A 14,943-nucleotide genomic window follows, 5' to 3' on the forward strand; every position below is an offset into this window, starting at 1 on the left:
CTTCAGTTAGGAACATCATCACATTTTTTTCTGAGCTATTGCAACAGACTACTTACAGATTGTTTGGTTTCTGTTTCTTCCTGCTCCAATTAATTCTGCACACAACTGTCAGCTTAATCTTCCTCTGACCTAACTCTAATTACAACACTGTTGGAAATCAGCCTTCATGTACTGCTGATTGCTTACCCAGTAAAGCCCATGTCTGAAGTTACATTTCAAGACCATCCACAACTTGGTCTCACTGCCCGATATGGTTTGGATCTGTGTCTCTGCCCAAATCTCATGTCAAATTGTAATTCCCACATTGGAGGTAGGACCTGGTGGGAGGTGACTGGATCACAGGGGCTGATTTCCCTGTTGGTGCTGTTCTCGTGATGGTGAGTGAGTTCTTCTGAGATCTGGCTGTTAAAATTGTAGAGCCACCCCCCTGAACTCTCTCTCAGTCCTGCTCCTGCCATGTAAGATGTCTGCTCCCACTTTGCCTTCCACCATCAGTAAAAGCTCCCTGAGACCTCCCCAGAAACAGATGCTGCCATCCTTCCTGTACAGCCTGGAGAACCGTGAGCCAACGAAACCTCTTTTCTTTATAAATTAGCCAGTCTCAGGTATTTCTTTATAACAATATGAGAATGGCCTAATATACTACCTTTCCAATTTCATCTTGCCATGGTACCAGGTCACTGAAACTCTTGCTTGTGAGAGATCAGACGCCTGCCACAGGAACCACTGAATGCTTATGCCTGAGTTAGAGCCTCAAGCCTCCCCACTGTGCTAGGGGATTATGCCAAGGTAAGATAACCAACATTTCCTGTATGTAATGTATACAATCTTGTGCCTATGGACATGGGGTTTGCAAATCAAGAGGGCTAGCGATGCCACCATGCAAATAGAGGTAATGAGTTTTTATAACCACTGAGAAGTCAAAAGCAAAAGGCATCCAGGGCTGAAGGAAAATGTGTTAGCTATTGTTACCCTGTGCCTAAAGCCATGATTACCACTCATATCAGACAAAGTCAATACCATGCCACCTAAGTGGGTTATGAGCTCTCCTAAAGGTGTTCTGAAGACAGGATAGTGACCAAGGACTGGTTGTTGCCTCCTCCTCTGCCTCTTTCTCATATGTCCATCTGACCAGGAACTTTTCCTCATCTAGAAAGAAATTCTGTTTAGATGAACCTACCCAGAGATGGTTGGCCCTGCCACCGGGTGGTGGCAAAAACCTCCATTATCCCTGTCTTTGTGTTTCCTTGTTTTTCTGAGTTACATTCCAGCCATCTATTGGCATGCCAGAAAAGTTATGTCAGGACAATATTCTGAAGAAAAATATAGCCTCTGTCCTCATAGAAGTTGCATATATATATATATATATATAGAGAGAGAGAGAGAGAGAGAGAGTGATACGTATTCCGATAACATTAAGCTCCTATAACCATGGGAACACAGATGAGGGAACAATTCACTCTGCTGTGGATGAGGTGGCCATCAGGGGTTAGACAAGGAGGAAGTGAAGAGTGAAGAGGTATCTTGTAAACTGGCCCTTAAAATTCAGAGCAGGTGACCCAGGAAGATGCTGTGCAGAGACCAAAACCCTGGCATATTCCGATTGAGGGCAGACCAAGCAAAGGTCTGGAAATGACCATAAAGATGTGGGACTAAGACCATCCATGACATGCTAAAGATGACTACATTTAAGTCCTGGGCATCAGGAGCCATTAATTTGTCCCACAAGCAGATTAATGTAACACTCCGAAAAACAGAATCCTGGAGATCATTGTGGAGGATGAACTGAAGGGAAGGAGGGTCAAAGGAAATCAGGACAATTTTAGATAAGAAATGTTGAGGGTCGGGTCTAAGTTTCAATGTCACTGGAGAGCAAGGAACACATGCAAGAGACATTTCCAAAGTCAGTAAGGACATCAAAGATCTAAATTGAAAAAAATAAAAAGTGCTGAGATGGGCTGTCAATATCTGCCAATATCTGGAATATTTTAGAAGACCATAATTGCATCAGAATAGGATATTATGTAACAGTCATTTGCTAAGCAGCTCATATATAAAGTATCTCTGGATATTTCCATATCCCCAATGCAGATGAAGAAACAGAGGCTTGGGGATATCAAGTGAATTGCCATTGAGATCCAACCCTGTCATATTCTAAGGCAAATGGTCCGTGGTGGGAGGCACACAATTTGTAACATTTGCCAACTTCCTTGGCGTAAATACTCCACCATGCACTATTTCAAGTTACCAACAATACATCACTGCAGGCATAGTTGGGATGATATGTGCACAATGAGATCAGTTCTCATAAGCTGGTGTGAGCCCTCCCCAGTACACCAGTAGATAAAGCTCACAAACATATTGTCAGGCATTACATAAAGCAGAGGTTGGCGAATTATGATCCATGGGCCAAATCCAGCCATCACCTGTTTTTGTAAATAAAGCTTTATTGGAACACAGCCATGCCCATTTATTTTGCTATGATCTACTGCTACTTTTGCAGTGCAGTGTCAGATTTGACTAGTAGCAACAGAGACTCTATAGTCTCTAAAGCCTAAAATATTTACCACCTGTCTCTTTACAGAAAACATTTGCCAACCCCTGAAATAAAGTATAAAGCAGACAAAACCAATCTATCCTATTAGAATTCACAGTAATAGAGACCCTGAGAGGTGAGATGAGTGGGGAGTTTCCAGAGCAGAGTATGCAGGACTTCTGGAGTCCCAGTAAAATCCTGCTTCTTAATCTGGGTTCCAGTTACCCAGTGAAAATATATCAAGCTTACAATTAGAATTTGCAATTTTTCTATATGCAAATTAGACTTCAATAAAAATTCTGTTAAAAAGAAATCAAGACACTCTATGAGCAAATTTATACACTTTGTTTCTCAATGATTTCAACTTTTTGTTTTAATATCAAAATGGAACTAAGAACTAAGACATGTTTGTCTGTTTGATTTACAACAGATGCGGATGAATTCTTTAGATATCTACTAGGAATAGCAGTAACAGGATCTAGCTATTGGATGGATGTGATTCTGGCCCACACTTTTCTTCTGATGGTTGTACTAGAATGTTCATTTCTTTAGTCTGCCGGCAGAGTTGTCGTAGTTATAACTTCACTGTCCTAAAGTGTGCTTTTGAATACTAATTGCTTTGAGTGGCATTTATGACTCTGTTTATGGTCTTGCTGCACTTCCTTGGGGAGGTGACACTTCATTGTCATTATCATGAACAGGACTTTAAAACATAGGAGGCAGGTCAATGCATCAGTGTTAACATTCTCTTGGGTGACTGAATTCTCTTGGATGCTGAGCCAAGCATCTCTTTGCCTCTTGCTAACCACTGATGGCGATAGCCAGATGTGTGCATTGCAGCCAAAGAGGAAGTGGTGACATGTCCAGCCTGAGCTCCCAGGTGTGCTTCCTGGACATATGCACCTCCTCTGGCCAACTCTCACAGCCCATATTTCTCTCTAAGATGAAAGGTGAGGAGCTGGAGCTCGTGCATCCTTGGGTTCTTCCATGGGCCAGGTTGCAGTATGGCAAATTTCCAGATTGCAGATTATTTCCCTCACTCCAGGCCCACACCACCTGTCAGCTGTCAAGGTAATGCCTTGTCGTGCCTCTCTCACAGCTGGCCAGCCTGTTACCCAAAGCCAAGCGCAGAAGTAGGTGGCTGATGGTGGAGCATCTGAGGAGACTACTGGTCTTATCAAAGAGCATTAGGTTCCCACTGTCAGCCTCCACCACCCGTGAACTCCGAGGAAGGGCCAGACCAGGTCATGTGTGCAGTAGTTGCAAAGAAGCTAAAAGCCCCCACAGATGAATGGTCAATGATTTGATGAACAGAACAATGAATTTCTGACTCTTCTACTAAATTTTCGAGGGGAGCATACATACTTTTTCTGGAAAAGGGGCAGCCCTGGGGCATTAGCAAGGCCAACATTGATGCTGAAATACTGTGGACCCTACAAGTCCACACATCTCCCGAGATACATGAGAGATATTTCTTTGAATATTTTTTACTAAAAAGCCAGTGAAAGGGCCTGTTTCACCTTAGTGAAAGAAACACAAAAAGAACAGGTCTCGAGGAAGACCCCATCATTATAGATGATTCGATGGCTCTTATACAAACTCAGGGAACCCCTGAAAAAACAGTCTAGAAAGCAAACTAGTTAGGCACTGCCTTGGATAGGAAGAACCGCTAAACTAGAACACTGCGTTTATTTTAATCAACTATACCAAAATATGGGAAAAGAAGTAGAAGTTATGTCCATAATCTTTCTTTCGCCACCAAAACACCTTAGTAAATTATAGGTCAATTTGATTAGGAGATTGAATGCAGTCAGGCCAAGACTATTAACAAGACTTATGTTTGCTTCCCATCAAGGTGACCAATGCAGTGACCACAATAGGAAACCTCACACTGGTGAACTTATGTTGAGTCTGAAACTATCAACCTTATGCAGAAAGTGGCATGTCTATTGTTGTTCTATTGTTCAAAGGTATGAATGAGGTCATTACATGAAAGTACCAAGATCTTGTTTTATATTGGCTTTTTCCTTTCCTTTGGTCTGAAAAAGGACCTGAGAAATCCTCAAAGTAACTTTAACTTTTCAACTCTTTACTTATCATTACTTTCTCATGAATGGTCATGACCATTATGGAAGATTGCAATTTGCTACATTAATAAAGATATTAGAAATACAGATTCTACATAACTTTAGGACCCATTGTGTAATGCAAGTAAATCAATGGAATATCTACCAAGACAGAATATAGTGATTGTATATGGTAATAAATTGTGATTCCAATGATTACGTGTTTTAACTAGCTCTTCTTTTCAGAGTTAAAATTGGAAGGAAAAGTAAGGAATCAGAGAGATTAATAGGACCATGCAATTATTATTTAATATTCTACAAAATAAGAAGAATTGACAAAAAGAAAAAAAGATTGCTCAAAGTAATTTCACTTGATATCTTTCTTCCTTCCTTCCTTCCTCCCTCCCTCCCTTTCTTTCTTCTTTCTTTCTTTTCTTTCTTCTTTCCTTTCTTTCTTTCTCTTTCCTTCCTTCCTTTTTTCCCTCCCTCCCACTCTCCATTTCCTTCCTTCCTTCCTTCCTTCCTTCCTTCCTTCCTTCCTTCTTTCCCTCCCTCCTGCCCTCCCTCTCCCCGTTTCCTTCCTTCCATACTTTGTCTTCCTTTTCAGTGGAAAATGAAAGAACTTATCTTTTCCTTTCAAGCATAATCCTCACCATTGTGTGTGTGTGTGTGTGTGTGTGTGTTTTGTTTGTTTGTTATTTTTGTTTCTTGAGATTGAGTCTTGCTCTGTCACCCAGGCTGGAGTGCAGTGGTGCGATCTCGGCTCACTGCAATCTCCAGGGTTCAAGCAATTCTGTGCCTCCGCCTGCTGAGTAGCTGGGATTATAGGTGCCCGCCACCATACCCAGCCAATTTTTGTATTTTTAGGAGCGACGGGTTTCTCCATCTTGGCCAGGCTGGTCTTGAACTCCTGATCTCGTGATCCACCCGCCTCAGCCTCCCAAAGTGCTGGAATTACAGACATGAGCCACTGCGTGTACCTGTGTTTTAACTGCTCTAATTGATGATTTGGGTAGAACTAAAATAAAGAGCTGTAGTTGAAATTAACTTTCCTATTTCCACAGTAAATGATCTATGCCAAAATTTAATATTACAAAAGATACTATAAAATGTCTTTAAGAAAAAGAGGAAACAGAAAAGAATAATGAATAATTTTGCTCAAGTAGAACCTTGGCTTGACATGAGTTAAGTAGTTTGCCAAAGATCTCCCAAGTACCAAGTGAGTTACCCAGAAGTCCAACCCAGGCCTAACTAACAACACTTGCATGCTTGGTACCATGCTTGTTTGTTTGACACTGATTTTCTTCTGCTGTCAAAGTATTATCTAACCTCTCTTTTGCAAAGGGAAGTTTTATGTGTGGCAGCAAGAGTGTCCTAGATAAAAGGACTAATACAAAAGGTAATTGAACAGGCCAAATCCCCTCCCCGTTCTCCAAATCACTTTCTACTTGACCCAAAGTCATGAACTTCATTCTGTATATCTCAAAGGCGACATATTACATAAATGGAGCACAACAAATTCAGAACATTTGGTTTGGAAAGTGTAGTGTTCACACATGCTCAGAGAGAATGTGTGTGTTATTTTTTTATTCCCATAACATTCTGACTTTATGTTCTGCAACTAAAACCTCCAATATGAGATATGAGGATAATCTATCCAAAGATTATGATTTACTTAAAAGTCATTTTGCATGGAGAGCTATCTTTTGCTCTCCTTCCATTGCCAGTACATATGGTTGGTGTCTTGCTTTGCAGAAGTAAACATAATCCCAAAGTGAGAAAATAAAAAATAAAGAGAAATAAAATGCTGTATAGTGTGTGAAACAAACATAAATGAAGGATGCTGAAGGCAGGTCTATGAAAGTGCGAGTTATTTTAATACGTGGTGAAAGATATTTGGAGCCTTGTCACCCTGATAACTCCAGTTGGCTGACTGAATGGTCCTGGTATATAGAAAGGAAAGGCTGGAAGGGAAGATAAGTTCAAGATCAGAAAAGACACATGTGTGCCAAGAGAAGAGAAAGTGGAGGGGGTGTGGAGAAGGATGAGAAAAAAATAAATAGAGGAGTGAAAAATAGACCCTTTGGAAGAATTGAGAAATAAATTAGGAGTAGGAATAACACCAGCAATTGAGTTGGTTTCTGGTACTTTGTCAACATTTTGACAAAAATAGCGAATACTATGTCATCATGATTGCAACGAAGCAGGAAGGGATGTGGACCCAGGACCCACTAGGACTGCCAGGTTATTTGAACAGCATGTGATACACAGTATCAAAAATCTGTTTGTACAGTCATGCAAAATTCTTCAGGCAGGAAGTTTTTATAAGATTTCATTATTTAGCTTAAACATACACACACATACACACACCCATACTTCCCAAATTAGAAGGTATTTCCTGTTTCGAAATTAAACTTCATTAAGTATATTTCCTGAATTTTTCATCCTTGAAACTCCAGTAATATTTTTTATGTGACCATGTGATTCTTCATTCACAGAAAGAAGGAATGTGGAGACAAGCCTGAAACTGCTCTGTATGGCTGGGAAGGTGAGTCAGATAGAGGCACAGATGATCTGCCTTCTCCTCCTGCCAAACCAGCTGATGCTCCTGTGGGCAGGGAGGCAGCGACAACATTGATAAACAAGCTGGTGAAGTTCAATGTGGGACTCTGCAGAGCATAACGGCCTGAAAATATATCTCACCCCACTTTAAATCTATCAAATACACACAAGGCCAAACCTAGGGGGCGGTGATCCTTACTGGCATTAGAAGGAGAGTCTTCCCTTTCAAAAAAGATTTGCTGCAGGATTCCTTTAAATAGCGAGCCCACCAGAGCATTTAAAATACCTTTTCAAATGAGTTACATGCACCTTTTAAATCATACACTCACAGTGAGTTAGTTGCTGAATCATGCGCACCTGTAAAACAGCTGTTGGGCTGAAGCTTAAGGACGGTCATTAAAAACAGCTTGGCTCACAGCCTGTGTCTTAGGCAGATCAGCGCCTCCACACAGCATTCAGAGGTGACAGCGGAAAGGAGGAGAGCAGGCTGGAAGCTGAAAAGGAGAAAACGTGCCAAGCTGGCCCGTCCTCAGGACTTCCGAAGAGTCTAGGTTCAGCTCGCAGGGGGAAATGGATCATGCTCTTGAAAACCTCTTTCCTGCCATGCATTTGTACTCTTCATCTACCCAAAGTCATCTAACTAACCAGACCGGCTCTCCTTCGCGTGGGTGTTTGCTGGTTCCAGAAGACAACACTGGCTGCGCTGAAACCCATCATTCAGCAAACACAAGCTCACCATCTTTTCTTTGTTTCCATCTGTCTTTCTTTCATCTTTCTTTCTTTCATCTTTCCTTCCTTCCTCTCTCTCTCTCTCTCTCTCTCTCATCATTCTTGCTTTCTTTTTAACGGAGTCTCTCTCTGTCACCCAGGCTGGAGTGCAGTGGTATGATCTTGGCTCACTGCAACCTCTGCCTCCTGGGTTCAAGTGATTCTCGTGTCTCAGCCTCCTGAGTAGCTGGGATTGCAAGCGCCTAACAATAGGCCTGGCTAATTTTTGTTGTTTTTAGTAGAGATGGGGTTTCACCATGTTGGTCAGGCTGGTCTTGAACTCCCAATCTCAGGTGACCCACCCACCTCAGCCTCCCAAAGTGCTGGGATTTACAGGTGTGAGCCACCGTGCTGGCCTTTTTTTTTTTTTTTTTTTTTTTTTTTAAACTGGCTCTGTTTTATATGGTTTAGCAATCTTCCAAATTGAGCTGACATATTTTCCAAAATCAATATACCATTCTGTTTATCATAGAGCAAGTATTATTGTTCTGGTCTTCCTATGTATTCAGAACAGGCCCAGTGTGCCTGAAATAAAAATTCCGAGTACAAATATCGGCTTCATTGCATTTCATTGATAAGAGTCAACATATCCTTTAAGTCGGCAAATATCCCTCTTGACAACCATGAATTATGCTAAGATCACAGAGCTAAAGACCTTATTAGCGGTTTGCAGAGAGCTCAAGTGGAAAAAACCATCCCAGCTGCTTTTGAAAAAAGGAAGTTTCTATCCTTCTACAAATCAATAAATGTTTGCTACTGAAGTGCTACTGTTTCCAACTGAGACGTATCATCCTCATTTTAAAATTGATTTCAGTCAGTTTCTTAATGAAATAATCTCCCAACATGGAATTTTAGAATTTGGGCCTAAGAAGAGTATAATGCCTCCTGTGTAAATGACATTAAGGGAATCTGAAACCAGAAAAAAGAAAAAATGTGGGCTAGAGCAACGAAATTATAGGGAGAAAAAAAAAAAAAGAATAAATGAACATCTATGCTCTTCTGAGAGTGCTAAAAGATGTTCAAATGACACATCCTCCAGGATGGAGGAGAAATTTTCCTTCTGGATCGTGCAAACAGACCAAGGAAACTTAGCACCACAGCGCTTTCAGAATAACAGTCACTAACACAGTTCCACCTACAAAGTCATTTTCTGGAACTGAGTATGGACAGTGTGAAATGAATGTGGGGAGCATTAACATAAAATTACAATAGAAACTCTTCTCTTGTCCTTTACCTTGGGACATGCAACCAAAAGGCAGTGTTTTCGTATCAGTGGTTATATTTCAGAGTGCCTGGATGGAAATGCAGCTTTGTTTCATTTTTTTCTTCCTGACTCATAGCTTTGTGCTAGTCATTGCTTAGACTCTGATCCTGCACAAGAGAGAAAAAATTGATCTCAATCCTGTGTGTGTTGGCACGTGTACAAATAGCTTCCAAGTCAGAAGGAAAGTGATCCAAGGGCACTTTAGAACATCATTTTTAAAAGATTTACTGTTAAAACATGTATTTGTCAGTCAGTTGTTAAAAGGTGTGGACACATTTCCACAAAGAAATAGAGATTCTCTTGACAATCTATTTAACCTTTCACGTTGCTGAAACAGAACCTAATTACTCCACGTGCAGAGAGGCAATTTTGAAACCACTGGGGGCTTAGGCTAACTCTCCAAGACAGAAATCTGAGGGTTGGGTATGAATCAAGGCCTCTCTCTGGTCCCATTTGAGTTCCCCAGTAAAAAACTCTTACCCTCTAGAGAGTGGGTTCTTTTTTGTTTTTATTTTTATTTTAGTAGAGCAGGGTTTCACCACGTTGGCCAGGCTGGTCTTGAACTCCTGACCTCAAGCAATCTGCCCACCTCAGTCTCCCAAAGTGCTGAGATTACAGGCATGAGCCAGCCACCATGCCCAGCCAAGAATGGGTTCTTTTTAGAATGATAAAACGCCCTATCGGCTGGGCATGGTGGCTCACATCTGTAATCTGAGCACTTTGGGAGGCCAAGGTGGACTAATCAGCTGAGGTCAGGAGTTCGAGACAAGCCTGGTCAACATGGTGAAACTCTGTCTCTACTAAAAATATAAAAATTAGCTGGACATGGTGGCATGCACCTGTAATCCAAGCTATTTGGGAGGCTGAGGCAATAGAATCACTGGAACCCAGGAGGCGGAGGTTACAGTGAGCCAAGATTGGGCCACTGTATTCCAGCCTTGGCGACAGAGCAAGACTTTGTCTCAAAAAAAAAAAAAAGAAAAGAAAAGAAAAGAAAAGCCCTGTCTTCCCCTCCATCCATCACCAAAGACACTCAATCTAGGACAGACGAGATCTCTACAATAAAACTAGTGAAACTCCAGTTTACTCTCCTTTCTCTCAAATACAGCAAGGTCCTGAGAATTAAGCCCCACCAAGGGGTGGCCTGAATCTCTGGCACACTTCATCATAGGATGGTCTCCCAAGTGCCCCCATGTTATTAAAAGGATATAGGTCTCTTAATTTCTTCTGCTTAGTTACCTGTTTTTCCAAATTTTACAATAAACACAGATTATTTGCACTACAAAAAGGTATATTTGTAAAAGCCTTAATTAAATTAAGGCACTCAATTTACCCTGGTATCTAAAGCTAAAAACTCATACAATGGTATATTGTGTCCATCATTAGTTTGTCCCGACTTCCTCCCCCAGACCTAAAGTCTTTCACAACCTACTACAGACTTAAGATTTAGTGGCATTGGAAAAGAAATCACTATATCATGAAGACATCTGCACATGTGTGTTTATTGCAGCACAATTCACAATGGCAAAGATACGGAATCAACCTAAGTGCCCATCAGCAGATGAGTGGACGAAGAAAATGTCACGTATATACACCATGGAATACTACTCAGCCATTAAAAGGATAGAAATAATGTCTTTTGCAGCAAGTTGGATGGAACTGGAGGCCACTGTTCTAAATGAACTAACTTAGAAATTGAAAACCCAATACTGCCTCTTCTCATAAATGGGAGCTAAGCGATGGCTGCACAAAAGCATACAGAGTGACATCATGGACCTGGAGACTCAGAATGGAGGAAGGTAGGGGAGGTGAGGGATGGAAAACTACCTATGGGGTGCACTGTACACTACTCCAGTTGACGGGTGCACTACAATCCTAGACTTTACCACTATACGATTCATCTATGAAACCAAAAACCACTTGTACCCCTAAAGCTATTGAAATAAAATATATATATAAAAGAAGTTAGTGACACTGAAGTTCTCATTTTTCCAGGAGGATGTTATACCTATCCATGATTCCTTGCTTTTTTGGTTTTTAGATGGAGTCTCACTCTGTCACCCAGGCTGGCGTGCAATGGGCGATCTCAGCTCGCTCCGCCTCCCAGGTTCACGCCAATCTCCTGCCTCAGCCTCCCAAGTAGCTGGGTCTACAGGTGCATGTCACCACACCTAGCTAATTTTTGTATTTTTTTTTTAGTAGAGACAGGGTTTCACCATGTTGGCCAGGATGGTCTCCATCTCTTGACTTTGTGATCCACCCGCCTTGGCCTCCAAAAGTGCTGGGATTATAGGCATGAGCCACCACGCCCAGCCAATTCTCCGCTTTTATAAATTTGTCTCTCTACCTGGATTGACTTCATTCCTAATTCATTAGAAAAAAATAATCTTATCCTTCACAGTCCAAGTGAAATGTCAGCTTCCTCCAGGATCTCCTAGGTGGTGTCACTCCCTCTCCTGCGCTCCCAATGCCCGTGACTCTTCACCTACCCTGTTTTATTGCAGTTAAGTGTCTTGTGTGTTACTTTCACAAGGTGGGATTGATTTTTCTGCCCAATCTTTTTATTCCCAGAATTCTAACAGAGCACCTTGAATGTTTTAGGCACTCCAAACAAACTGAATGACTACTGAATAAATAAATGACTGAATGAATAAGTTAATTTTGTCAGCAACAACGACATCATAGTAAATCAGAGGGCAGATCAATAAGGTCAGCGAGAAGGCAGGCTGATGACTCCGGGGCTCAAATGTTAGAAATGAAGATGAGGAAAGAGACAGAAAGACTTAGGACAACTGTCATTATTCACATTGAGGAAAACTCTTAGCTTAGGAGCTACTTGTGAACTTCTGAAGTCTATCTTAATAAAAGATGCAATGATCAAAATGTCCAGGGCTCTCAATGGTCTTTATAGATATACAAATAATTATCCCATCTCATTGCTACACCACCACATGTGGTGTCTTATTTCAGTAACTGAAACTACATGCTTTCTCATTTCACTGTGAAGTCTTCCGTACATTTCTCCAAGGCACTGTTGAAACTGGGGGAAGAGCATGCTTTTAACAAAACTGACACTGAGTCTACTCTCAAAACCAACGTCTCCCCACAATATGAGAACAATGGGAAAAGATGGAAAGGAATTCTGCATTTGCCCATTTTTTTTTTCCATCTGAGATTCTTGAGAAAGTGATTCAATCAGCCCTTTCCAGTAACTGGCTATTATATTTCTCAGGCAAGATGAACACAGGGCAGCGAGTCCGTGGATTTCTGCCTGCTGACGCCTCTATTAAGCAGACAGCGCTTTCTCCTCTACTCCTTCAGGTGATTTTCTGACAATATAATACTGCAATACTGCAGACAATAAAACCCCGCCACCCACCCTGTGCAGAACTGTAATTTCCACAAAACTAAGCTGCAACGGAGGCCCTGTCCACTCCAATGGGGACGTAATCTCACCTGGATCGTTGGCTAAGCACGCATAAAAGTCATTATTTCTTGCCTTTATTTTATACCAAGGGATGATAGAAAGTCACAGATTCATAACCAGCAGAGATTGCTGTGTGAGTAACTGGCAATTCTGCTTCTCTGAATTCATTTCTGGTTAAGCCAGACCAGGTAGAATGGTATTTTGTGTCACCTCTTTTACTCTCGAAATTTTCTATGTTTATTCCTATTTGGCCTATATTTAAAAAATAAAGAAAAATATCAAGACTTTAGCTCCTCGAGGTTGCTGCCTAATGCCTCCATGTGGATACACTGAGCGTTCATACGTGGGAGCTCTCTAATGTCAGCAGATCAATCTAATGAGCATAGAATTTAGACGATCAACCCCAGTACAAAACAGGTACTGAGAAAAACTCATCAGACTGCACACATTCTCAGTTTACTATGTGGAAAACAGCAGGCAACCTCAACTCAGTGAATGTTATTCCTCACCTAAGTATTGTCCTACAGAGGCTGATAAAAGCCCGCTTTGGCGTGGGCAGATTCTAAACAGAAAAGTCAACTCATCAGCCTGTGACTTCAACTCCTCTGTCACCCCATAGCGGTCCCTTACTCAAAGTCTGTGCAAAGTCCATGTTTGCTTTGTAAATATAATTTTGCATAAAACTTCACAGTGGTCTTATTTTCAAAGATAGGTATACAAATGTTAATTGCTAAAAACATAATTTTTTTAAAAGCAGGTCAAAAGCCTTTCCATGCCCTTCTGTCATTCACTACATTGAAATGAGGGATTGCTCAACTGCCTCCTGACTATTTTCAGGTCTGTCATATGTCTTTCAAAACTGTCCATACAAGGCCCACTTACAGCAGAATGGCTTGGCTGCTGCAGCACATGCCAGGTGGTAAAATTCACTGGGGTGCAGAGGCCACACAGGCTCTCTGTGCCTTCTGCTGCCTCCTGGTTCCAGCTGAGCTGCAATAAGCTCGACAGACTTTCCTGCAGGACCTAGGTGACCTTCTCTGGCACTCTGATGTTAAATACAGCTCACTGGTGTCACGGCTGGAACTTAAGTGAGTTAACTGTGCTGTCTCAAGCAGGTTCACAAATTTATATTCTATACAGTCACAGTTTGCAGACCTTTGACTTCACCCCAATTTTGAATCCATTTACTGTCAACCTCCCAAAAAGCATGGCGAGGTAACCGATGAGAACTACAACTTCATTGAGATGTGGGACAGGCCATTATGATCTCTATAGATGGTAATGAAATGGGCACTAGGAAATTCCATTTTCCATCTGGGGAGTGAAGTACATTTTACTAGCGCTAACTTGTCACCTTTATTACAGGTGAACACACAGACACCAATATCTATTTTATAAACGTGGAAACTGAACCATCAAGAAGTTGACTGTCTTTACCAAAATCTGTTACTTGATAGAGACGAAACATGGACACAGGGTATCTGTCGTCTTTTCAGATCTCCTCCAAATGATTTACACAGACCGCCTGAGAGTTAAATACAGGTCTGGGGATTTTGTATATATTTTTTTAACTCTATCTGGAACCACGCTACTCATGTTGTGGCTGGGAAAGATTGTTTTCCATTTATGTTTCAATGTTTTCATCTGTGAATACATAAGGACATTTATTGGCCACTATTACATAACCTTGCCAAGGAATCACAGGCCTTCACTCATCAGAAATGTCAATGTGATTGCTAGCCTATACATAAAATTCAAAGGAAATCGGTAAATTATATACATAATATATAACACACGGGGTATATATAAAGGAGAGTGAGCTGTGAAGGTGCAAAGAAGGGTGGTAGAGGGGCCTGAGAATGGGAGGCTGTGAGAGACAGCCTCTCCGCCAAGAAGCCCAGACCCTGGCCCCAGATTTCGGCACCAAATGTTAGGAAAATGTAAAGGAAGAAAGTGAGAGACAGGAGGCAACTCAATGGCCAAACAGGTTTATTCACAGGAATAAGCCTGCAGTGGGCCGCAGTCAGGAGTCTGGCTGAGACCCTGATGGCTTACAAGCTGAGGCTTTTATTTTTTATTTTTATTTTTTTATTTTTTGCAAGGTGAAGAATTTTTTTTTATTATACTTTAAGTTCTAGGGTACATGTGCATAACATGCAGGTTTGTTACATATGTATACTTGTGCCATGTTGCTGTGCTGCACCCATCAACTCATCAGCACCCATCAACTCGTCATTTACATCAGGTATAACTCCCAATGCAATCCCTCCCCCCTCCCCCCTCCCCATGATAGGCCCCGGTGTGTGATGTCCCCCTTCCC

The 14,943-nt window shown here is 41.5% G+C and overlaps 1 protein-coding gene across 1 annotated transcript in view; it reads right to left on the reverse strand.

Annotated features, from left to right (window-relative positions):
- Positions 1 to 14,943, reverse strand: part of PLXDC2 (plexin domain containing 2) — a 453,142-nt gene that overhangs the window by 331,211 nt on the left and 106,988 nt on the right. The gene's annotated exons all lie outside the window — the stretch shown is intronic.

Source organism: Papio anubis, chromosome 11 (assembly GCF_008728515.1).
Source record: "Papio anubis isolate 15944 chromosome 11, Panubis1.0, whole genome shotgun sequence".
In the NCBI taxonomy this organism is placed as follows: Eukaryota; Metazoa; Chordata; class Mammalia; order Primates; family Cercopithecidae; genus Papio; species Papio anubis.